General features: G+C 39.6%; 1 long non-coding RNA gene across 3 annotated transcripts in view; it reads left to right on the top strand.

The window, feature by feature from the left end:
• The window catches only part of LOC115465699, a 20,785-nt gene extending 4,891 nt beyond the window's left edge, over positions 1-15,894 (top strand). Inside the window, exons 2-4 of one of the 3 annotated variants that reach the window (XR_003941450.1) lie at positions 10,856-10,955; positions 14,264-14,414; positions 15,319-15,894. This is a non-coding gene — a long non-coding RNA (uncharacterized LOC115465699). Of the gene's footprint in view, positions 1-10,855; positions 10,956-14,263 lie in introns of all 3 variants that reach the window. The other 2 variants (XR_003941451.1, XR_003941449.1) reach the window with 2 other exon arrangements.
• The last annotated feature ends 11,227 nt before the right edge of the window (positions 15,895-27,121 follow it).

Genomic DNA, 27,121 nt, shown 5'->3' with positions numbered 1-27,121 from the left:
TCCCACTGACAAATAGTGACAGGGGAGAGGGATCCTCCACGCGTCCCCGTGATGACTTCTCCTCTGATAATAAGGAGTGCAGGGCCTCTGATAATTTGCCTGTCACTGCTGAGTGTGGCTCAGAGAGAGCTGGGCCAAATTGTTGTCATTCACTTTGACAAAAGACAGCGGCAACGCTCTTTGTAGTAAGAGGATTATTAAAATTTAAAAAAATCACTTATACATCTACAATTTCTTTGCATTCCCTAAATTTCTTGGTTTATATAAGAGCGTTGTGATGCTGGTATACTTTATCAATGTTGTTTTCCACTGAGTCTTTATGGGGGGAAATCCCACCTCTAAAATGTATTTTGCTAATTTTTGCTCGCATGCTGAACCAATAATGTTTGCAAAATTGAAAAGTTGATGAGTTGCTTGACCTCTGCAACAGCAGAAAGGGTGAAAAAAGGAGCTTAACAATACTCTTCAATAAATTCACCTTACAAAAACACCTGATTTTCAAATTAATCTGATTTGCATACTGTAATTTAGCATAAACACTAGAGGGCAAGTAAAAGGACTGTCAACAAGAAAAAAACAGTGTAATATCTGACAATATAAATTAACCAAGGCTGCAACCTGCACACTCCTACCTTCTTCAAACAAATGTATTCAGCTGAAGACCTATATCCCTTTAAGGGCATTAGGTTTGCTAGTTCCTTCTTTTAAATTGTTTTATACATCAGATTGAAGCATTTTAACACTGGAGTGTCATGTTACCTCTGGAGTTCATATAAAGTAAAAAAAACTGTCACCCTGTTTCCCAAGCATGGAGAACTTTTTAATGTGATGTAGGATTCAACAGTCTGATTTTTGTCTTTAAAACCAGCTACCTGTCTTTATACATGCATATACATCTGATGCCCAGCTCTGCAGACAAATGTATTTTTGTCTGTTCATCTTTTGGTTTTAAGAAATGAATGAGAGAGAGAGAGAGAGACAAAAAAGAAATGAAAACATAACTCCCAAGTTGAAATATAGAGTGTAGAATAAGTTAGAATTCTTCATTGCTTTGATGCATAAAAGTTTTCCCCAAACTGAAAAGGGTTTTAAACTCAGATTTGGCAGTATTTGAATCATTTAAATGATAATGTGAGAACCAGAGAATTGGGTTGAAATTAATTCCAAGGAAAAGATAGTACAGGTAATCAATTCATTTGTTGTTCCAGATGCACACTGGAAAGTGTGTGCATTGGGGAAGGTGAGTAAAACCTAAATTTAAAAAAAAAAAAGGTTTCTTTGAGAACAAAAAAAGTCACAAATCTGTCTAGAAATGGAGTCTCTCTCAACACATTTTTCCAGAATGTTGCATGCCCAGCTTTGTCTGTGGACAGACACATTAGCGATCCCAAGAGAGAAAATAAACATACATTGTTCAATTTATTTGGATTTAGCTTGCATATTTCAGTGCATTCCAGTATCCTGATATTTCTTCTCCCATCCCTAAAGCCTGAATTAAGCTTCGGAGGATGGCTGTGTCTTTTACTCCTCTTTTCATCTGAAATCAAAATACCTTTTAAACAGATTGTTATCCTCTGGTAGAAGAGCGCACTAGAACATGTAATTATAAATGTGCTTTCCGCATTATTCCCCCATAGTTCTGATTCCAGCCGTAGCAGAAGGATAAGGCATCTTAAATTCTGGCTTCATTTCACATGTAAACTTTTAACAAACAGTAATTGAAGCATAGCTGAATTGCTAAGGTGACTGACAGCAAACCTTTCTTTCTCATGTAACATTTTGAAAATACCCATCAGTGTCAAGAACAACTACGCAAATCTCAGTTGCTACTCTAAATAAGGCTGGGCAATATTAAGAAAAAATGTCAGAAAATAGCCTCATGGATTACAGCAACATTTCTGGCTGGTGTCTTTATGGATGACAAGACTTAATATTCTGTATAAACTGGGGGAAGGACAAATATTCACAAATTTTATATGTGTGTGTGTGTGTGTGTGTGTGTGTGAGAGAGAGAGAGAGAGAGAGAGAGAGAGAGAGAGATGGTATGTTTGTATATACACAGTGTCCAGAAAAAACAGGACCCCAACATTTTCCCAAATAACCCAAAAACAAATGTACTATTATTGACAGGTGTTACTCCAAGATGCTGTAAAATCCGGGTGATCCCTGTTTTCAAAATAATGTCATTCAGGTAGTGACCATTAAGATTCATTTTAGCAAAATCGCATTTAGCAAAGAAGATAAAGTTGTGATTATGTTTTTGTGAATATTTAAAACGTACGGCACAAAGCGTTTGCTAAGGGAGTTTTCTCATAGAGGTTGGACTAATGTATTTTCAAAGATCATACAAAGCGCCCTGTTTGCAAAGCCACGCTAGTGGGCTGTTGGTGTGGTAATGCCGACATAGCCCATTCACTTCGAATGGACTGTGTCAGCATTGCTGCATGGCAGCCACTAGTCGGCTTCGTAAACGGGAGGGGGGGGGGGTAAATGTTTAAACAATTGCAAGGTATTTTGAAACTATGTAAGGGTCCCAGTTTTTTTTCCAGACATTGTGCATAGATAGATAGATACACACACACACACACATATATGTGATTTTGTGTGTGTATGTGTGTGTGTATATATATCTATATCTCTATATATCTGTATCTATATATATCTATATAGCTATATATAGAGAGAGATAAATCTATCTATCTATCTATCTATCTATCTATATATATATACACACACACAGAAATATATATGTTCATGTATATATATGTGATTGTCATTAAATACATGAATTGGTAGGTAGCTATATACAGAGAGTAGATAGATTATATTTTAGAGAAATGTAGATGATAACAAAATTTACAGCAGCTTCAGGGGCCCTTTTACTAAGCTGCATAAGCGTCTATGCGTGCCCCATGCATACCAAAATGGAGTTGCCACCTAGCTACCATGTGGCTCTTGTGGTAATTTCATTTTTGGCGTTCATCCGATACGCGTGTCTGGAAAATGATTTTTTTTCCGGACACGCGTCAAGTGGCATTTGGCATGTGTAGGTCATTATGGCCCAGTTACTACTTGAGAGTTTACCGCTAGGTCAATGGCTGGCGGTAAGGTTTCAGACCCACAATTGGGTATGCAGAAAGTTTCATTTTGCTGCACGCCCATTTTCATCAAAGATTTTTAAAAAGGCAATTTTTTTGTAGGTGCACTGAAAAATGATTCTGCATGCACCCAAAACCCACATCTACACTACCCCAGACCATGTTTCAGTGTGCCTTTGTAAAAGGACCCCTCAGTGATAGACAGTTATAGATTGTGATGATAGTGTGATCAAAATGCGCACGCAAATCAGGTCATATTCTGATTTGCACAAGCAACTTAATTATCTTAACAAGCCAATCAGTTCTGATAATTGCCACTTAACAAGCAATTATTGACACTAATTGGCATTAATTCAAATTTATGCGTATAACTTGCTAAGCGTATTCTGCAAAAGTGTGTAAATTCTAAGATGCAGAACTGATACCGGGGCATGGCCATAGGTGGTTCATCGTGGGCGGATCACAAATCTATGCACGCTATTGTAAAATACATCCGGTCCATGCCTAATTTAGTCACCAGCATTTACACCAAGTTTTTCTTGGCGTAAATACCCACAACTAAATGTAGTCATGCGGATTGTCACTAGATGTATTCTGTAAACCGCATCTACCTTTAGGTGCCATATATAGAATTTAGCCCTTTGTGATTAATGCATTGATTTTAAGCAGACATAACTGGACTACTACTTTAGCAAAAAAGGAAATAATTGTCCGTTTCATTTAGCAATGTGAACTGGAATTTGGAAAGAAGCTATCCACATTTGTTCTGAACCATGTTATCTACATTCTCTCTGTGAGTTTTCCAAAGGTGTAAAGAGGTGTATAAGACTAGAAAACAAAGATTTACAAAGGAAAGGAGTAATAGATTAGGCATGTTCATTTGTATACATACACATTTCTCAATCTCTGACTAAATCTATATGTGTGTGTGTATGTGTGTGTGTGTGTTTACATATATATCTGTAAATATGCATACAGCTATATCTGTATGTGTATATTTACCCCAAACACACATACACATAAATCTCTCCCTCTCTGTATTTATTTGTTTATTCATACCCAATCAATACATAAACAAATAGAGAGAGGGAGAGAGAGATTTATGTATCTCTCTCTCAAATGTGTATGTTCATTTATATCCAAATCTCTCTTACACACACACAAAGTAAAATGTACACATAGAGAGAAAGACAGACATTTTCACATATACTAATAAACATACACATTATACAACCTAAAGAAATAGGTGATACATTCAAATAGATAAAATAAATATACAAATTCTCTCTCTCACACACATACACACACATACATATACAAATCAGGTGCATAGTGCTTTGCTACATTTTCCCTCATTTTTTTAAACACATAATAGTATCAATATGGATGTCATTTGCATTTGTTCACAAGAAGGGAATAATTATTGTGATTTGTTTTAGTTTTATTACTCTGTTATAAGTATACTGTGGGACTAATCATTTCATTTTGAAATCTTTCATGCATCTGGCTGAAATATTATCATTAGCACACTCAGGCCAGACTTACTAAGTTTTTATTCCCATAGACACAGATGGAGGGAAAAAAGCACTTGGTAAATCCCCAAAATATTGCACAATACCAAAGACAAGTTCTATCTAAAAGAGGTTTCTTGCATAAAGATAAACAGTAAAGTTTAGACAAATTTGCTCTTTAACCTTTAAAGATTTTCTGACGAATCTGGAATATCCTTTATTGCATTAATTTGCTATTTAAATTATACCATTAACTGAATATGAATTTACGAAGAATAGAGATATTGATTTCTAAAACACTACCATTAATTATTATAATAGCTAGATGCAGTTGATATTACAAAGTCATTTAAAGGTTTTTAATATAGCATGGGCATACATAGATAAATAGACATTATGGAACAGGCCACAATTTAGCTATCACCAGTTAATGAAATCCTTGATGTATATTCAGTGTAGAGATTGATTATATTGTTGCTTTGTAGAACTATATATTTTATGCTATTAGTCAAAGTATATTGCAATATAGCAGTCCAATAAAAACAAATTTAGTCAATCTGAGAGTTTGGTTGCTTTTCAGTATTTTAAATGCTGATAAATATAATTAATTATATATGCTCTGGTGACTTGTCTTTTCTCTTAAAGGGCTACTTTCTTTATGTTAGTTTAATCTGTATATTTACCATTTCATAGACTCGGGGGAGGGAGATGTATTTTATAAATAAGACCTTTTTCTTTTTATATATACACCAAGACCCCATGTCCAAAGTACAGAACAGGATCAGGGAAAGTGACAAATTTCTCACAATTGTTTATCAGCCATATAGCTTTACTTTTTTCAAGGTTATGTACAAAGAAGCTTACCCTAAGGCTTCAAATAAGACAGACTCTAAATATGAACCTCAAAAAGACAAAACAAAAACCACAGACAACATGAGCAAGGGCTAGCAATACAGTTCAATGACGTTTAAAATATTAATCAGTTAAACTAATCCATCTTGAGTTAAGTTTACTGCTTTCCACATCACAGATTAATAGTGAGGTCTCGGTGACTTTTTATTCACATCACTTATCCCCTCATGGCGATATATGTTACTGATTTATTATACTGTTTTCGCTTTTGGCCACGCAAGACTAAAGCAAAGCAGCCTAGTTTTCTCTGAGCAGCAGGGTATCCTTTATGGGAAACCAGGAGGGTTTGGGGTTTTTTTTTAAGTATAATGCTTGCCATTAACTTTTTGAATGCTGAAGCATTCTTTCTGCTAAGTCTAAAAGTCTAAAGTCTTCATTGCAGACCATTCATTTTTAGAATATATTTATAACTGTTAATTCTGTATTAGTATCAGGTGCATAATTGGCTTACTGGGACATTAGGAGCAGGCCTTTAGGATCTTTTTATTATGATGTGCTAATGGATTTAAGGGGAAATTCTATATCTATTTATTTATTTATTTGTAGCTTTTGTACCCCACATTTCCCCACCTATTTGCAGGCTCAATGTGGCTTACATTGTTCCGCAATGGTGATCACCAGTTCCGGAAGAAAGAAATACATAGTTAAAAAGGAGATGACAGAGTGGGTTAGGTATTCAGATAAAGAAAGTTCATTTTCATAATATGAAATAAAAGGAATTGGATTAAACTTCAATCGTGATTGATTAGCTTAAACAATCAGGAATAAAGAGTTGTTTTTGTATAGTTCTGGTATAACTAAATTACTGGTATTTAGGATGGATCTTTGTGGTATGCCTTATTGAATAGGTTGGTTTTCAGTAATTTTCGGAAATTATATATGTCGTATGTTGTTTTTATGGGTTTTGGTAATTCATTCCATATTTGCGTGCTTATGTAGGAGAAACTGGATGCATATGTTAATTTATATTTTAGTCCTTTGCAGCTGGGGTAGTGAAGATTCAGGAACGTACATGATAATCTAGTAGAATTCCTGATTGGTAGGTCTATAAGGCCTGACATATACACCGGAGCTTCACCGTGTATGATCTTATGAACCAAGGTACAGACCTTGAATTCAATGCGTTGTCTTAGTGGAAGACAATGTAGTTTTTCTCTTAGGGGTTTGGCGTTTTCATATTTCATCTATATTTCGTATATATGGTGCCTACAACATTATCACAGAAATCAATGCCGACTAAGCATATTCTATAAGCAGTGTCAAGATTTAGGTGCAGTATATAGAATATGCTTAGTTGATATCTCAGTGCCTAAAACTATGCACCTCTATTTACACCAGTGAAAATGTGGCATAAATCCAGGTGCGTAGATTTAGCCACACTGGGCAATATTCTATAACTACACCTATAAATTTCAGAGCCTCCACAAAATGTCCATTTCCCCATCCATAACTATGCCTCTTTTTGCCTGTGCATGTTAGAAGTTAGGTGCAGTGCATTACAGAATGTGCTTAGCGAGTTGTGTGTGTGAATTCTAATTATTGCCAATTACTGCTCATTATTGCTTGTTAAGTGCTGTTAACAATGCTGATTGGTTTGTTAAGCCAATTAAGTTACGCGCGTTGTTATAGAATATGTTTGGATTTCGACACAGATCTCTAGGCGTGCTATATATTCACAACATCCACATGGTCATACCTAAACCTCCACTACCCAAGCAGCAAGGGACTCAAGTACAAATCCACCTATGCAGCCAGCTTTTCCTACTTAAGCACACAAATATGGAACACATTGCCAAAAGAAGTAAAAACTACGTTCGACCATCTAAACTTCTGGAAAGCACTAAAGACGGAACTGTTCAGAAGAGCATACCTCACCAACCCAACATAAAAAAACCTGGACAATTGCGACACAATGTAACCAAAGACTGCAATGAACACTACTTGTATCTCATTCCACCACATTATCACTTTGTATTCATTCATACCATCTGTTTGTTCAGACCGGAATCGGCTAACGCCGCTAACGGTAATATGTAAGCCACATTGAGCCTGCAAATGGGTGGGAACATGTGGGATACAAAAGCAACAAATAATAATAATTTAGAATCTGTAGATTAGCGTGCGTGCCATGAGGGTCAAAAGAATATGATGGGTTGCATGGAATTTAGTGCACACTAATCATTAGTGCATGCTAAGGCCCTGTTTACTAAGCCATTCTGTTGGCACACTAATGTTTTTAGCACGTGCTAAAAATTAGCACACGCTAACACTAGAGACACCCATAGGAATATATGGGTGTCTCTAGCATTAGCGTGTGCTAAAAACGCTAGCATGCCTTAGTAAACAGGGCCCGGCCGTTAGTGCACCTTAGTAAAAGGATACCTAATAAAGCAATACCAGCCTCGTTTTTGCCAAATCCAAAGGTATACAGAAACTTGTGCTCCAACAGTTATTGAATCCCTGTGGGAGAGAACCCAATATCCCCCAAGCATGCCCAAATATCCTTTATGGAAGCCTAAGAAGAAGATGCTGAACAATGGGCAAATATCTCCATTTACCTGGCTAAGAGATGTCATAGAATTGAGGCCGCTGTGAGTTCAGTAAAGCTTGCTGAATTAGCTGACTCCTATAGTGCAAAAACAGACATCCATCACCAGGCAAGCATTCAACTTACCCTGATTTTTACTTGTGTAATGAAGCCCAGAGCTTGCTGACCATTAAAGAAAAATGTATCATCTAGCACTTAGGAGCGATAGTCTACTTCGCCTCAAAGGATAGTCAGGCCAGCAATTAAGAAATCTTGCTTGAATTAATATCCTGCTTATTTATTCTGCAAGCAAAAGGGTATTGCTGTCATTGTGTCCTGATTGTTTATCAGCTCCAGCACAAACCTTCCCAGCTTTGTGTACCACCTTTCTAAAGCTCAGATGAGAACAGTGCTATTATTCCTTATTTCCAAAGCAGCTTGCCATTAGGGTTTGGATATGCAAAGAACATCAATGTATGCATTCTTGTGACTAAACACAGTTCTCATTTCTTTTTCTATTGCACCATTGTAAGCTCAGACTTTAATTTTGGCAGTAGGTTATCCTAGAAATCCTCTTCATGCATTACAAATAAATTCATCTGTAACATCTTTGTTGTATAATAAAATTGAAAATAAAAAAAATACATACATACATAACTAAATACATCAACACATAAATCAATCAATAAATAAAACCTACAAACAACATAAAGATCTTTATTCAGTAAAATGCCTAAGGGGCACTTTTACTAAACTGTGGTAAAAAGTGGCCTTAGCACATGCTTACGCATGTCATTCCCGCACACTAAGACCATTTTTACCGCATGGGTAAAATGGCCTTTTTTCTATGTCCATTAGCGCATGGCCGTTAGTGTGTGAGTATTTACCAGCACCTATTTTGTAGGTGGTGAGGGCTCAGGCACTAACCATGTGCTAGTCAGGGCCCCATTTACTAACCCACGCTAGATGCGGGCTAATATTTTTAGCGTACACTAATGCTAAATACCCATAGGAATATATGGGTGTCTCTAGCATTAGCACACGCTAAAAATGCTGGAGCGCCTTAGTAAACAGGGCTCTTAGTGCGTGGTGATGTAGCTGTACTAACCAATTAGCTCACTACATGCCTGCTCTCTACCCCCAACGTACCCCCAGCACTAAAAAATAAATTTTATTGTTTAGCAAGTGGGTAGCACACACACATGCAAAAATTACTGCAGAATTCCTGAGAGTTCCCAACAGTAAGCACATTTTTGCTGTAGTATGCACACATTAATGCTTAAGAAAGCTTAGTAAAAGGGCCCCTACATCAAAGGAATGATCTTTACATATCTTCCAATCAGTGGCGTACCAAGGGGGGAGGGGCGGTGGGGGTGGTCCGCCCCGGGTGCACGCCGCTGGGGGGTGCTGCGGCACGCGCCTGCTGCGAGAGTTCGCTAACTTCTCTCGTTTGCTGCAGCTCCCTCTGCCCCGGAACAGGTTACTTCCTGTTCTGGGGCAGAGGGAGCTGCAGAGAAACGAGCAAAGTTAGTAAACTCGCAGCAGGCCCGCGCTGCGGCACCCCCCCTAGCGGCATGCACCCGGGGGCTCTTTCGCAGGGGGGGTCTTTCGCCGGGGGGGGGTCCACGCTGCATCGGGGGGGCGCTGCACCCAGGGGGCGGGGCGCCCCCCCCCCAGGTGTCCACCCCCCTAGGAACGCCACTGCTTCCATTAAGATATTTGGGTTTTCTCAGGGCATATCCAGTACCGACCTACAGAGGTTTACTCTATCTCCAACTTTCATAGATTATGGGCCAGCATGAATTACTGAAGGCCAATCCATTATTCCTTAACTGTGCAATCAGCTACACAATAGTTGTTCTTTTATCATTTACAATAGGTAAAACGTATGACGTGATCTGCCCAATTCTTTGGTAGTCTCATTTCTTTTGTCTTCAAAATACAGCTAGATTACTTCTTTGGTTTTAAAGAAATCCCAGCACTGCAGGGAAGGCTTATAAATGGTTAACAAAACAAAAATTAAGAGTCTTAAGAAAAGTGGCCTACATTGCTTAGGTAGGTGTCATTAAAGTCGTGATTGATATTTAAGACTGTGATTTGGTTGGACTCTTACAAACACACATCTCTGTCACTATACCTCAATATATCTAAACGTTCTTTCAGCAGCATGTTATGATTAAACTTAAAGTCTCTTACTTTTTTTTTCATCTCCCTTTTCTGTTTTGTCCATCACCTTGGTTTCATTCCCCTAGTTTTGACCTGTACTTTTTTTTTTCTGGAACAGGCACAGGCAGGTTGAGAGGTAATAAGAACCAGATGGACATAGCGCAGAAATTGTCCAAGTGGGTATGAGAATGTGGGGAACTGTCAGGGATGGAGAGAAGCTGGAATTTTTCAGCAGTAAAATGGGATTTATCACCATTCTACCACAGTCATTGCAGACAACCGTTTACCTTGACAGAAACACCATTCCAGTAGGCCACTCCAATGCCATTATTTTTTTTTCCTCCAAAAAGAGTGATGATTGGTATTTGTTCTAAGGCTCAAATGGCCTGCACTAAAGGTGAAGCATTAGACCAAAGTCCTATATTCCCTACTGAGGCAAATGAACCTGTTAAAATAAGTTCTTTCCACAATAGCTGTGTAATTGAAACCAGAAAGTGGGAGAATTTGATAAATTGCTTGACCCTGAAGGAATGTGAAGGTCATAAATCCTCATTGCATTTTTTGCTCTTTTTTTTTTGTTTGTTTTGTGTGTGTGTGTGTGTGTGTGTGTGTGTGTTGATTAAAGTTTTTTTTTCTTTCAGAAAATCAAGAAAACTGCTACTCATCTGCAGCTGCCTTTAGATAAGGAAAAGTAAGCTACTAAACAGAAAGGCAGAGCAAGTCAACTTTTTGCCTACCCATGTAAGATCCAAGATACAGCTGCTAATGGATGTTAATTCCTATTAGTGTTCTATATGAATGTGGGTGATTGGGAAGGTGTTTGGACAGACCACGTTTACTAGGATTATACATGACTTATGCAGAACTTATAAAGTAAGCCACAGTCTAAGAAATATGCTGAACCTTAAATATTAATAGGTGTGCCTTTCTGTTGGTCTCAACTAGACTCCAATTTCCATTGAGTAGAAGCTAGGGGTGTGCACTCATGAGCACTCATTAGGTTCATTTAGGCACCTACAATTTTAAAGTAGGTGCAAATCACTTTTATGTGTACATACCTATGAATTAACATGCATGCAGTATATTGCATTTTTAATTTCTTTTGCATACAATGCACATTTAAACACATGAATAGGTTACACAAATATGAAAAATACCCAAAATAGGGAAAATGTTGCATGAACCAAATTTTGTTTTGGCCACAATCACCCCTAATAGGAACTGTGCATTATCCCCCAGACTCTGTATAGGTCACCCAAATTTGAGCACAGATCCCAGATCATTGCGTAATTAGTCAATTAAGCATTAACAAGCACTTAATTGGCAGTAATTAGGAGTTATATGCAGATCTGCCCTATTCCTTAGTCTACAACATGCATACATACATTTCATAGCATAGGGGGTGTGGACATGGGAAGGACATAGGTGGGTCATGGGAATTCCCAGAAATTAGGCATGATGTTATAGAATACCTGAATTTGTTCTCCTAACTGCCATCAGTTGGGTGTGAGGATTTACACCAGCTGTTGGCAAGCATAAGTACTAGTTTGCATGCTTCATGCCCAAAGTTAGATGCAAGAAGCATGCAAACTAGTATTCTGTAAAGGGCGTTCAGTGCAGAGGGCCCTTTACAGAATACAGGGCCGCCGAGAGACAAGGCCGGGCCCCGGGCAAGGCCGCCCCCCCCCCGCCCCCCCCCCCCCCCCACCGCTGCCACCCCCATCGCTCCCCCTGATGCTACCACCCCGTCACTCCCCCCCATGCTGCCATCCCCTGTCGCTCCCCCCGCCGCTGCAGTCCACGGTCTCACCTGCCAGCCTCCACGGCTCCTGGCCCCCTGCATTCAAAGCAGCAGTCGCAGATCGCCTGGCCTTCCCTCCCTGTGTCCTGCCCTCGTCTGATGTAACTTCCGGTTTCAGCGAGGGACACAGGGAGGGAAGGCCCGAAGGGAGGTGATCTGTGACTGTTGCTTCGAATGTAGGGGGCCCGGAGCCGAGGAAGCAGGCAGGTGAGACTGGGGACTGCAGCGCCGGTAGCCTGACCCCGGTGCCGGGCCCCCCTTGGAGGCCCTGGCCTGGGAAATTTTGCCCCACCTGCCCCCCCCTTTTGGTGGCCCTGACAGAATACTATCAGTGAGGATCATAAAGGTGCCTAACTTTGGTTGCCATTTATTGAATCTAACCCTATGAGGGCAATTCTAAAACAGGATGCCCACATTTATGCACACTGCCACTGTCAAGGGTAAGTGTACCCTTACACACATAATTTGCAGCAAACCACCTACATGCCATTCTTTAAGTGTGAGCGTAAGTGGTGTGGAGGGGCATAATCGAATGAAAACGTCTAGCTCCATGGGCGTTTATCTCCAAGAACGAGTCCGTGAAGGGGCGGACCGAACCGTATTTTCGCAAAAAATAGACGTCCATGTTTTATTCGACAATTTGTGAGCTGGGCGTTTTTGTTTTTCAGCGATAATGGAAAATCAAAGCGCCCAGCTCAAAAACGAATAAATCCAAGGCATTTGTTCGTGGGAGGGGCCAGGATTCGTATTGCACTGGTCCCCCTCACATGCCAGGACACCAACCGGGCACCCTAGGGGGCACTTCTACAAAAACAAAAAAAAAAGGTAAAAGAGCTCCCAGGTGCATAGCACCCTTCCCTTGTGTGTTGAGCCCCCCAAATCCCCCTCAAAACCCACTGCCCACAAGTCTACACCATTACTATAGCCCTAAGGGGTGAAGGGGGGCACCTACATGTGGGTACAGTGGGTTTGGGGGGGTTGGATGACTAAGCATTAAGCAGCACAATTGTAACAGGTAGTGGGGGGGGATGGGCCTGGGTCCACCTGCCTGAAGTCCACTGCACCCCCTAACAACTGCTCCAGGGACCTGCATACTGCTGCCAGGGAGGTGGGTATGACATTTGAGGGTGAAAATAAAAAGTTGTGAAACATCCTTTTTTTTTGGTGGGAGGGGGTTAGTGACCACTGGGGGAGTCAGGGGAGGTCATCCCCGATTCCCTCTGGGGGTAATCTGGTCATTTAGGGCACTTTTGGGGGCCTTATTTATAAAAAAAACAGGGTCCAGTAAAAGTGCCCTAAATTCTAGCTACAAACGCATACTTTTTTTCCATTATCGGCGAAAGGCGCCCATCTCTGTTCGGGTGATAACCATGCCCCAGTCCCGCCTTCACCACACCTCCGACACGCCCCCGTCAACTTTGTACGCTTCCGCGATAGAGTGCAGTTGAAAACTTCCAAGTTTGGCTTTCGATTATACCGCGTTATTCGTTTTTGTGAGATAAACGTCCATCTCCCAATTTAGGTTGGAACTTGGGTGTTTTTCTCGTTCGATTATAAGCAGGATAGTGCTTAAAGGGGGTGTTCACATGAGTGGAGCTTATGGAGGGATATAGGCAGGGCTGACACACACACACATACACACACACACACACACATTGATATATATATATATATATATATATATATATATATATATATATATACTATTTACATAAAACAGTAAATTAGCATGGCCTTGTCACATTTGTGCACCTGCAGTTATATATAGTTGGTGTAACTACAGGTGCCTATATGTAAAGTGTGCCAAAGCTGGGTTAAACTGGTAGTCTTTAATGGAACCTAGGTGCCCAGATGACATTATAGAATAAACTAACACCGCGCAACATCAGGATGCCTAAAAGGAGGTGCACACTTACAGAATCACCCCCAATGGGGGTAATTTTATAAGGGACTTGAGTATATAGATCAGCATTTTCCCCTAAATTTTATAGAAGTTGCTGGACTTAATTCTGTGCTTTTGAGATGTCTACATACTGTCCAAAATACCTCCATAAGGCTGCTAGCTCAGGTCCATTTTGACTGAATAATCCCACTTTAAGCCACATTGAGCCTGCAAAGAGGTGGGAAAATGTGGGATACAAATGCAGCAAATAAATAAATATACTGTCTGTGGCTTAATATATCATTGAGGTTGAGGCATGTGCTCGGTGTTCATAATGAGATTGCTGATGTTTTGTCTCGCTTTCAGTAGGCACGTTTCCATGCATTGGCTCCTGATGCAGAAGTGGTGCCAACTGCAATGCCAGCAGAGCTGTGGAGTTGTTTCCTGGAGTGTTCACAGAATTGTTGAAGATTTATTTAGCTGCTAATACGTGGAAATCATATTCAACAGAGTGGAGGTGCTTTGGGGCCTTCTGTGGTCAGCATAAGTGGGAACTGAGGGTTGGGTTTTAAAATTTGTTTTATATGCCTAAGTTAATGGTTGGTCTCTAGGTGTGGTAGCACAGTCAATGGCTGCCATTTCTTTTTTTCTCTAAGTTGTAAGGTTATCATGACCCCACTTCTGCTTTTTTGGTCCACAAGCTGCTGTGTGGGTATGGTCAGTGAAAAGGGGTTCCCCTTCACCAGGTATGTCTGTCTAATTCCCATATTCATTTGATCCTTCTATTTCACTAGAGGGCTCACAGTCTAAGTTTTTGTACCTGGGGCAATGGAGGGTTAAGTGAGTGTGTTCTTCTCAATTTGAGATTGTCTTTTTCCAGGTGGCATTTGTAGTGGCTTTCTTTGGGACCTTATGAGTGGGTGAGCTGATTGCACCTGCAAAAATTCAGTGGGTTCTACTGGGCCTCTTATGGGTGATGTTCATTTGGGTTCTAAGGAGCTGTGTTTACTTATCAGATGCTCCAAATTGGATCTACTTGGAAAAGGTATTTGGCTGTGGTTGTGCCAATCTCCAATGTTGTCCTCATGCCTGGTGGTTTTGGCATGGTTATACATAGTGGGCAGACCTAAGTGTGGTTTATATTGGCTAGTGCATAAGGACGGTGGTCCTTTGACGTGTTTTCAGTTTCATGCTGTGCTAACGTTTCCCTTGGTGAGAGTTGGTTTGTATCCCTCCTTATTTGGGATACACTTTTTCAGGATTAGGGCAGGTTCAGTGGCGTCTGCTTATGGGGGTTCACTGGATTTGATCAAGAAGTTGGGGCACTGAACATCCAATAGATATATGGGAGATATTTGGGCTATTACACATATTAATTTGGGCTATAACACATTAATTTCTTGTCTTTTCTTTTCTTTCAGCTGCATTGCTTCGTTCTGTTTGGGTTGATGTCTGTGTCTGGCTTACTGGACATTCATTCATTCATCATTTGGGCCAGAAAGCATGTAGCTGAATCTTGGTGGAGAGTGAATTTGGGCCTAGCTTCCCTGAGTGACAGCATTCATTGGTTGGGCCTGCATAAGATGCTGTGGGACCAAGTGATACCAACTCTACTACAGAAGCAATGTTTATCTTATACTGATATCATTCTGGTTCATTTGAGGGTAATGATCTATGTCAAGTAAAAGGGGTGGATTAGGAAAATGAGGCATGATTTTTTTTTTTTACAGTAGCTTGCCATTTTTCCTGTATGCATTTATTGTTGTGCCAGATAGTTTGGATGGATTTACTTATCCATATATTCATTTTAGATATGTTTTTTAGCAGTTCACGTGTTGTTATCCATCTGATCTACAAAGTTTTCTTTGCATTAGATACCACTAGGTATGTCTCCCAATCCTGTGTTACATTATTATGTGCATTTGATTTTCATTATCTCTATGTAAATTATTTTATTTCTCATTGTTTTATATATTATGTTATATATTATTATTTTTTATCCAGCTTATAATGGTTTTAACATGTATGCTCAATTTTAATATTGATGTGTATTACATGTTCATGTATATATTTATTATTTTTTTATCCTATAGACCCCTGACACAGGCCTTTACGGCCGAAACATGTCACGTGTCGGGTCAATCGTGTAGATTTGAATAAAGACCTTGTTCAGGAAGACACTCATTGTGAGAGGACTTTTTTGGATCCACTGTTTGTTTTTCCTGTCTTCGGTTCTCCTGTGGAGAGATCACCTTCTGTGTGTGTTTGCCCACCTATATTAACCTCAGGTTCCACCGAAAATACAGTAATCAGTCACTGAGCCAGATTATGATAAATATTGGTGCTATTTCAAGCCAAGACTATTCAGAGAAATTTAGCTATGCATGCGGCTATCCTAAAGTTAACCATATACATTTATCCAATTCACTTTATTCAGGTGTATTCACTGGTGATCACCTCCTGCTGAATATTCAGGCAAAATTAATGGGTAAAGATATATGGAGAATTTTTCTGCTCACCATAGCACTGAGGAGGTAATTATCTGGACACCTTCAACAAGGCAACCCGAGAGCATACAGTAGAAGCCTATTCTATAAAGGAAATTAGAATTAGAATTTATTATTTCTAAACCACTTTTGTCCAAGGCAGATTACAAATAAAACATGCATAATAAAAGCCCAAAAAGGAGACTTCCAAACAGTGAGAATTGCAGAGATGACGATTTAAAAAAACAACAATAATAACTTGCAGAAAGCCTACGTATCCAAAAGGAACAGCAGTGTTCAGGTTAGCACAAAATATGCTAAACAAAACAAATAGCCACTGAAATGTTTTTTAAACATAGAAAGCTGTGATTCAGTCTTTAGTCGCAGTGGTAGCTTATTCTATTCTACAGGACCCACTACTACTACTACTACTACTACTATTTAGCATTTCTATAGCGCTACAAGGCATACGCAGCGCTGTACAAACATAATCCACTGTGGATTAAGCACCAGTCCTAGTCAAGCTCAAATGATAATGCTGAAGAGAAGACACCACAAAATTACATTTCCCTTGAGAAGTTAGTACACCCACCAGCACATACCATGCCACAGCCCCCTTTAAATAAGAGGATGAGTCACAGTATAATGCACAATGAGTGAGCAAGAACAATTCATATAAAATGTGGTACTTCATAGGCAATAATAATCCACACAGATCGATTCAACTGCTTACTATTGTTGATAATCTCAAAAACCAACTGCAGCGAAAAAGTGTCTATATAAGATAAGGGGAAAAAGTCTCATCAAACTGCGGCATAAACACAATAGTCAATTTGCACACAGTAAAAAGTCATCATTGACAAAAAAACCCTATTTTTTCTTGTTTTTTTTTCTTTTTTTTATGTATAATTTAGTTCACTTCACTATTCAGCAAAACAACAAAAAAAGAAAGAAAGGAAAAAAACTTTCTACATCAAGCGTCATTTCAAATGCTGAATGTGGGTAGGCATATGCTTAGATCTTGATAAACCAAATTAAAGTCTTACTGATGAATTTTGTACCACCTGAAGGAAATGTATGCAATAATCTGGTAATCCCAGGTAGATCACATTACAATAATCTAAACTTCCAAGAATCAAAACCTGTACCACTCTCTTAAAAAAAGCTCCATTGTCGAATGGTAGCATAACTGCTATCAACATGCCTAAAATTTAGGTGCTCACATTTATGCCAGCCAGAAAGCTGGTGCATGTTGGTACACCTAAGTTCAGAAGAGACATGTATAACTTGCAGTATTCTGTAAATTACATGTGGAAGCCCTGCCTACGTCCCCCATATGCTCCACCCCTATGTACACCCCAAATGCGTGCTGTGTAAATAAACAGGAAACACTGGAGAGGGAAACCAAAGTACACTCACACCAGAGTGAAGAACAAAAGCACAAGGAGCCTTCAAGATAGGGGGCGTCAACTCAAATTGAGTTTGTCCAATAAAATTTGAGTTGACACCCCTTATCTTGAAGGCTCCTTGTGCTTTTGTTCTTTGCTCTGCTATATTCATAAAGTAGGTATTTGCAAAATGCGTACATATATGTGCAAATGCATACATATACATGTAAATGTTGTATTCTAGGGCATCAAACAGTAGAGGAAAAAAGGGAAAAAATCTCCTCACAGATGGTGTCCAGGAAAGATCTTTATTAGCAACAGTTTTCAATAATAATAAAGGGGACCCAACACGACTCGTGTTTTGGCCCTACTGGCCTGCATCAGTGGTCTAGGAATTTGTCATGTCAAACATATTCCCAGACAAGTCATGAAAACAAAGTCTCCTATCTCTATCTCTATATACAAAGATCTAAGGCACAAACTGACACTCGGGTCCCCTTTATTATTATTGAAGACTGTTGTTAATAAAGATCGTCCCTGGACACCATCTGCAAGGAGTTTTTTTCCCTTTTTTCCTCTACTGTTTGATGCCCGGTGTTTTCCTTCAGTGGAGGTTTTTCTTCTGTTAATGTTGTATTCTAACCATTTTCACATATAACATATATATATAAATGTGAGTACCTATATTATAGGATAGCCCTTTGAATGTTTTATTATGTTATGATGGCATTTCTTTTCTGCAAGTACAGGACTAGGTTCAGTAAATGCTGCAGAACACTATTCTATAGGTGCTCCGAGTTGCACGCCATTTATAGAATAGCGCTTAGAGTTGATTTCTGCACCAAGCTTTGGGCTTAAGGATTTATACCAACTGAAACCTGGTGTAAATCCTGGTGTGTAAGTTAGGTGCAGATCCCCCAAATTCTATAATACTGCGTGCATCTTTTGTGAAAGCCCCTGACACGCCCATGCCCCTCCCATGGCCATGTCCCCTTTTAAGTTGACGCGCTAAAAGATTTGCATATGAATCTTTATAAAATAGTGCTTTGCAAGATGTGAGCGCAAATCCTAAAGGAGCCAATTAACTGCAATTACTTGGTTGTTAACTCCCAATTATTGCCAGTTAATAGCTCGTAACTCTATTAAGTTGCACGCACAACTTGGATATGTGCCCAAATTTGGGTGCACAATTTTGGACACCAAATATAGAATCCAAGGGTCAGAGTGTGTCTATATGTGTGTTATATATTATTCATTGGAAAACACATTCTACTGGACACAAATGAATCACAAGTAAACAGAAAAAGAAATACAGTGGCAGTGAAAGTAACTGATAAACAGATTAGTCTGCTATAATACAGATCAGCAACATTTCAACTCCTCTCAGATAGGACATGTTTTGTGGCTCACTGTGTGACAAACTATTTACTACCTGAAGAAGACAGAAGCTGAAATGTTGTGGATTTATATTATCTACTGCCATCCTCATCTCTCCTCTCTGTCCATTTGGGGTAGGGAACTTCCTTACCTAGTGCACCTTTGTAACTTGTGCTAAGCATTTATATTATCTCTATATTTATTTTTCTAGGCAGTTACTATGGGCCCAATATTCAAAATCATTTATCCGAGCAGGAAAAGCTCCTGCCCGCTTAAATCACACCAAGTGCCTCATGAGGGGGTATTTAGTAGCACTTAATTGCCACAACACAGTCCGGGCACGCAGGGGTGGTCTGAGGGTGGAATCAGCGTGGTCCTTGAAGTTATGCTGACCGAGCAAGTAGAACCAGTTGTTTTAACTTTGCTCAGTTAGCTATGCAGGTATCAACTGTACTCACATTAAATTTCACATATCACTGCTGAACCAGAGATTCAATGGCCTGATACTAAATATAGAGATCTAACTTAGCCAACAGTCGTCAGCTTTAAAAAATAGAGTTAGATAGAGATAGAGGCGTATAGATATATATTCATTGCCATATATTCATTGCTATATAAAAAAAACTATAATAACAAAACTTTAGTAAGCTATCCATCTTATTAGTTACTCTTCCACTGCTGTGTGTCATTTATTTCTTAACTAACTTACATTTATATATGAGTAATCTATTTGAAGATTCAAGGCAGACATGGACAAGGGTAAAGCATTTGACATACCGCCTTTCCAGTTTACATATTTTCTCTGCTCCTAGTTGTTGTAACAGGGGAAATAGAGGGTTAAGTGACTTGCCCAGGGTCAGAAGGAGCTATACTGGGAATCAAACCCAGTTCTCCAGGTTCTCAGTCCTCTGCTCTAACATTAGGCTACTCTATCACCACGTCATTAAAAGCTGACAATCAGGTTTTGATGACATAAGTGTTTCCTGCATTGCTTGTTCTTCTCCCCCTCTCTTTGCTTCCTTGTTTTGCATGATATATTTGCCCTTTTTCAGGCTGCCAGCTGCTGTGCTCATGCCAGCTTCTTAGAGACAATGAAGAAGCACTGATGAGTATCTTTTAAAAGGCAAAGTCTTTTTAACCTTATTGCTGCTGACCTTGCAGGTTCTGACCTCTTTTACTGGGGCAAAATAAAAGTATACTGCATTTGAATCTCAGGCTACCCTGAGATGTCTAAAAGAAAATCAGGTGCCCCCCCCCCCCTACTGTCCCCACCAATCACCACACCCACTGTGGGCACTCCCCTACTCTTCAGACTACACTGGCCCTCAAACCTAGATATGGCTTACAATGTAGCCCCCGGGCCAAAATATTTGCCTAAACTTGGGTTCTGATTTCATATTTAAGTTCTTTCAGAACTCTGGGTTTAACTGCAACATGTCCTGACAATGTAAAATTTGTCAGTTTTGCTTTATTACACATTGATTTCCTTCAGGTTCTCTGAATCATCACCTTCAAAGAACATTTCAGATCCTCATCATGCTCATCAGTAAAGACCAAAACAAAGAAGTGTGTTGATCTACTATGGCATTGTCTTCCTTGGGTTCCTCTTTACCACCCAAAAGGGACTTCTTGCTTCTTATATACTTGAACAGAATTTTATTGTTCTTATTATTTACATCTATATCAAACTTTTTCTTCAGTTCTTTCTTGGACTGTATTATTAATGTTTTAAACCTAACTCCTCAGTGGTTATGCTCTTTCTTGTGATAATGGTAAGATTTTTTTGGTTGAGGTGGGGGGAGACTGTTGGATGTTGGTTTAAATAAAGGAACTTTCATGCACATTAATCCTGGATAGTAAAGAATCCGAAAGGAAAATAATAAAAACTGGCGTATAAGAAGAGATATTCTTCAAGCAGTCACCTTTCTTTGAATCATAACTAAGCTACTGTGGCTAGCTGTATGCTCCAGAATAACTGAGCAGACTGGATGGGTCAATTGCTCTTTATTTGCCATCATCTGCTATAATATAGATGACTGCTCAATCACTGCTCCAGCCCATAAGCAGTCCTAGCTTCCATCACCACCACTGTCACCCTGACCCCCGGGCTAAGCTGGTTTTAATTCTCCAGGTGTTAGACGCCCCATCCCATAACTGAAACTAAGGCACATTGGGGGAGATTCTATGTATGGCGCCTAAAAAATCGGTGTTAAAATTAGTGCCGACTAAGCTTATTCTATAATCTGGTGCTGATCATAGAATACGCTAAGTTGATATTTCAGCACCTAAATCTATGCGCAACCATTTATATCAACAAAAATTTGTGTATTTCAGGCACACTGTATAGAATCTGGGGGATTGCTCAGCTAACGCTTGTGAACCTACTTCCTCCACAGTGACAATTGTACTGATTAGATTATGAATCTCTAGATCTGCAAAAGGTACTTCAGACACTCACAGCCTCTGTACTGAACAAAAGACTGTTTCTCAGTCCTATAGACCCAATCTATTGATCCAATCTATAGAAATATGGATCTCTTTTCCAACCAGAGTCAGGCAAGAAATCTTGGTTGGGACTCCTCCAATAAATGTCCAGGTGCAGTTAGATACTGGGCAGCCTATAGACCCAGTGAGTCAAGTGGACCCAAGACCCATAACCCCAGTGAGTCAAGTGGATCCAAGATGGATGAGACCAGAACTCTGTGATGATTCTAAGAGCCCACATAACAAGATTCTTAATACTCCTTTCATACTTTTATTGAAAAAGCACCAAAAAGAAAATAACAGCAGAAAACAAACAAGGAAGAACCAGAAAGGAATCAAGGACTGTATTCTAAATATACAGTGGAGAATACCAAAGGAAATTATAATAATTAAAAAATTAAAAATCAAAAATAAGTCAGAATAACTTCAACAGGAAGAGAGCAGAAGACTATTATAGGATGAAGGAAGAATCCAAGATGGAGAAGAGCAATGATTAGGTTTTTCCCTAGCAATTGTGATGTTACATTTCAGGGCCAATGACCCCAACAGCTTCAGAACAGCATACAATACCCAACAGCAATAACCTACAGGAGAAATAACTTTGTGCAGATGGGAGCTGGCACACCAATCCACAGAGCAGAGCAGGTACATTAACTCTTATCAGAGTTATGTAAACAAGACAACACAAAATATGCCACCAATACAGTTTTAATCTTCAAGGTGAAAGAGTTACAAGTATGCTAATCAGGGTTGGTGATTACTGACGTAGGAAAGAAACAATAATAATAATAATAATGAGATATTCAACTCCAGCACACAGACTGAAGCCAGGAGACGGAGCTTCACCCATCAGGGGCCAAAAAAAATGCAGGGAAGGGAAGTGTAGATGATTCAAAGACAATCTCAAGAAAAAAAAATAATGGCCAGTACTTACTAGGATATTGAATGAAGTAGCAGGTAGGTATAAGAAGACAACAGGAGAACTATCATTATGAAGCAATTTAATTTATCAAGAAGGCTGATAAGACTGGTAAATGGCACTGATAAGAGATGGTAAGACTGGTGAGGTTACTGCACAAGGGTTCCCACGCCTGTTGGTCAACATTTTACAGGACCAGGACACTGTACCAGTGACTTCACAGTGAGAATCCTGAAAGGTAACTTTAAAACCATACAAGAACGTAAGACCTTTGAAGTCAGAATGATTGAATATTTTAATACCCAACAGAAAGGACTTAACAAGGATCTGGGGTTCCTAGCCCATTATAAACAATAAAGCTGTATTTCTCTGTTGATCACCCCACCCCTCAATTATCCACACCCATCCTGTTAGAATATCAATGATATGCTTTGATGACCCACCCCCATCCTCCCACCCTGTCAGACTGTCATAGTAATGCTTGAAGGTTTTCACTTATATACACTGTCAGCTAGCACATTTACTTATTTCCGATCTGACAAAGAAGGGCAACCTTCGAAAGCTAATCAAGAAATGTATTAAGTTATGTCCAATAAAAAAGGTATCATCTTATTTTCTTTTCCATGTTTTATTTTGTTTGATTTCTATTGTTGCACAAGGTCAGAAAGCTAGTGAATCTGAATTTAGGAGTCACAAATACTAGGGATGGCAATGGAGGACAAATGTAAGAAGGTTGTAAAAGCACCAGAATATATCTGCACAGCATATTCTTTGATGTTTCAAGTACCGGTGGTATTAAATGAAAAAGACCAAATGATGAGATTAATTTTATGTTAGCCGAGGTTGTCAAAACAAGAGATGTGTCCACCTGCAGTAAAAAATAAAAAGTGAAGCAAAGAGTAGAGTAAAAGAACCCAGCTAGACCTGACTGAGTCACTAAAATAAAAACTAGTTTATGCCATACAAATACGTATTTAAACAGATAAAAGAAATGCAAATAAAACCCAACAGAAACCTCTCATGTATTAGCTAAATGCCTGTGTCAGGGGACTATAGATCAGAAAAACATTTTTTAAAAACTACAAAGAAGAGATAATAACCAGCAGTCTCACAGTCAAACAACACACACACAAAAACAGTTCCTTCTGAGCAAATATTAGGGAAAGAAAAGAAAAAGGAAGGAAAGGGGGAAGGGAAAGAAAAAAGAGCAAAGTTCTAGAGAGAATTTTTATCCAAAGCGTAATAGTAAAAAAAAACATATATAAAATAATTATTAATACAATTTTTGAAGAATAAAAAAATATATCAATGTGTCCCAAAAATTCAATAAAATGCCTACCCAGCAAAAGACTACATACTCCACTTGTGGCAAAACCAAACCATGCTTTTTTAATACCGCATATGAATAAAAACTAAGGGGCGCTTTTACTAAGTTGTATTAAAAAGTGGCCAGTGTTATCCCCAGCACGAATCTTTCCCGCAGTCTGTTGCCTCTTTTAGCCCGGCGGTAAAATAGCCCCATTTTCTATTTTCCCTATTAATGGCCACATATTAATTTCTCCATTAGAGCCTGAGCACTTACTGACACCTATTTTCTAGGCTGAAAGGGCTAATCCTGAGCTAATCGGTTAGAGCACGGCAATGTAGCTGTGCTAACCGATAAGCGCTGTACACACCTACTCTCCACCCTAGCACTGAAAAGTAAAATCTATTTTTTAGCGCATGGGAAGTGTACGCTGATCCAGAAACTACTGCGGGACTAACTCATACTTTTCCTTCTTTTGTACTGGGGGCAAGTTTGGTGGGCCGAGAGTAGGCATGCCCAGTGCTAATCAGTTAGCATAGCTACATTGCTGCGTGCCAACCAATTAGCACATGGTTAATGCGTCAGCCCTTTCTGCCTACTAAATAGGTGTCAGTAATGCTCACACACTAATTGGGAAATTAGCACCTGGCCATTAACTGAGTAAATTAAAACTTAGCCTTTTTACAGCTTCACTAAAGGTGGCCTTAGCAACGCGAGAAAACCCATGCATTACTAATAGCAGAGGCCACCTTTTAGTGCAACTTAGCAAAAAAAGGCCTTTTTGGGGCTAACTCTTAGCCCCAACTGTTGGAATCTGATGAATACTCTGCACATTAGCAAACCTTCTTTCTTGGAGGATCTGTGGAAGTTGTTTCAATTCCAGCATCTGTTTCATCACGCAACACTAGATTCCACAGCTCCTTCCAGACATACATGTTCGGCCATGATGAGTTTAGCTGTTTTTCTCTTAGATCAGTACTAAATGCTTCCTTGAAGTGATCCACATATGCTAAATTATCATCAGATACCATCATAGCATGTTGAAGATGACATATGCTCAGCGGTTTCACCAAGCATGAGATATATTGATCTCCACCCAGCAACTCCATTGTATATTTGCAAGTGTTCAAGTGTTCAAGAATGGCCTGCATCATATGAAGCTTATCTCACTCAGAGGCCGTTAGCAGGCTCAATGTTTGTTTATGCCAAGGGAGAATCCAAGTTGCTATCACCACTCCTTTGTTCTGAACCAGTCTCTGGATCATGTGTAGAGAAAAATTTAATCTCATGGATATGCCCTTAACAAGCATTTCAACTCTTCACATTACGTTTTCACTGTTGTTCCTGCAACTCCACTTGATTCTTAGGGCTGTGTTTGAAGACATCCTGTATGCCACACTCACCCATTGCTTTGTTAGAAAATTGGAGTGTGGGCAAAGCATGGCATATGCTGAAAAGGCAGAACAGCAGCAGCAGTCATACTGCAAGCATTGTCAGTATGGATAGTAGTGACTTTGTTGCAGATTCTCCATTCCCTTGCAACCTAAGGGGTCCTTTTACTAAGGCATGCTGAAAAATGGCCTGCGCTAGTGTAGGTACGTACGTGTTTTGGACACGTGAAGGTCCATTTTTCAGCACGCCAGCAAAAAAGGCCTTTTTGGGGAGCCGAAAATGGACATGCGGCAAAATAAAAATTGGCGTGCTTCCATTTTGGGCCTGAGACCTAACTGCCACCCATTGACTTAGCGGTAAGGTCTCATGCGTTAACCGGGAGGTAATCATCAGCACGCATACACTGTCGATTACCACCCGGTTAGCACAGCGTGGTAGAAAATTAAAAAATATTTTCTGCCACACGTATCAGATGCACATAAGAAATAGAAATACCACCCGGGGCACGCGGTAGCCCGATGGTAGTTCCAAACTGGCGTGTGTTGGACGTGCATAGGCGCCTATGCACCTTAGTAAAAGGGCCCCTTAATGAAGTAGTCAGTACAAACTGAAGTGCTGTTCTTCTATATGGTAAACAGCAGATGAGAATACAGAGTCCCAAGTCTGGTCTAGCATGTGACATGTAACTCCCAAGTAGCTGTTGTTGGCTAATGATCTAAAATAATCTGCTGTAAGTTTGAAATGGACTTCTCCACCCACAACTGCTTGAATCTTGCACTTTTCCAGTTTGAACAGATCTCTGATAAATGCATCAATCTTTGGCTCGGTAGAAAGTTCATAGGTCTGAAACCCTGTTGCAGTCCTCAGAAGTTCCTGAAGGCCATCATCAGAAACAATGTTAATGGGGTGATTATTCTTGGCAATCTGCCTGGTGATAGCATTTGTAACATTTTCAATTTTATTTGGATCAATTGGCTTGAATTAGAGTAGGCTGATACTGACTAGAATCTTTCATTGTTGCTGGAATGAAAATGCATGTTTAGTGTGGGATGGTAAGATAGAGATAACATGCTGCAATGATACCTAAATTGACCTTTACAATACTTACAAATCACTGTTTGCCAATTTTTGAACATAAATTGTCCATTAAACAGAGGCTTCGTTTTCACTTCCATTAGAAAACTAGATGAAATGGTTTCGAATATAACAGTCAGTTATCAACATTTCAGTCACATCTCCCAACCCCCATGCATCCAGTATGATGCTTGCATTACAGTACAATACCACAAAGAATACAGATATACACTGCAAAATTTGGCATTCCAATACAAAATTTTAAATAATTTTTTTTCTACCTTTGTTTGCCCAATTTTTTAAAACTGTGTTGGTTGCTCTGATTTCTACATCCCTCTTTTCTAACCTCTGCTTCCAGAGTCAATTTGTGATTTCTTTTCTTACCACCTGTCTTCACCACTTCTCTCCTACATGTAACTCTGAACAATTCCCTTGAGCTGTTTGGTGATCCTTCGCCCTATTCTCCAGTCTTTCACTAAATCTAGTTTTCCTCTTTCTTACTGTCCACCCCCTATGTAGCATCTCCCTATTCCCGCTATGTCCAGCATCCCTCTTGTCTCCTTATCCTTCATTGTACAGTATATTTCCCCCCATCTCTTCCATCCCCCAGACCCAGTGCAGTGAGTCCTCATCTTCTTATTTCCACTTCTTCACATCTCTTTCTATCATGATCTCCCCATTCTCCCCTCCCACCCCTATATCCATCAGCATCTCTTTTTCTTCCCCACTCCATTTCCAGCCTGCCAGCATCTTATTCCTTCCCCATCCTCTGAGCTCAGTCCAGCAAGAGTGGAGGAG

The sequence above is a fragment of the Microcaecilia unicolor genome, chromosome 3, assembly GCF_901765095.1.
Source record: "Microcaecilia unicolor chromosome 3, aMicUni1.1, whole genome shotgun sequence".
NCBI classification, from domain to species: Eukaryota; Metazoa; Chordata; class Amphibia; order Gymnophiona; family Siphonopidae; genus Microcaecilia; species Microcaecilia unicolor.
The sequence above is the reverse complement of the archived record's forward strand: the minus strand, read 5'-3'. Positions and strand labels throughout refer to the sequence as shown.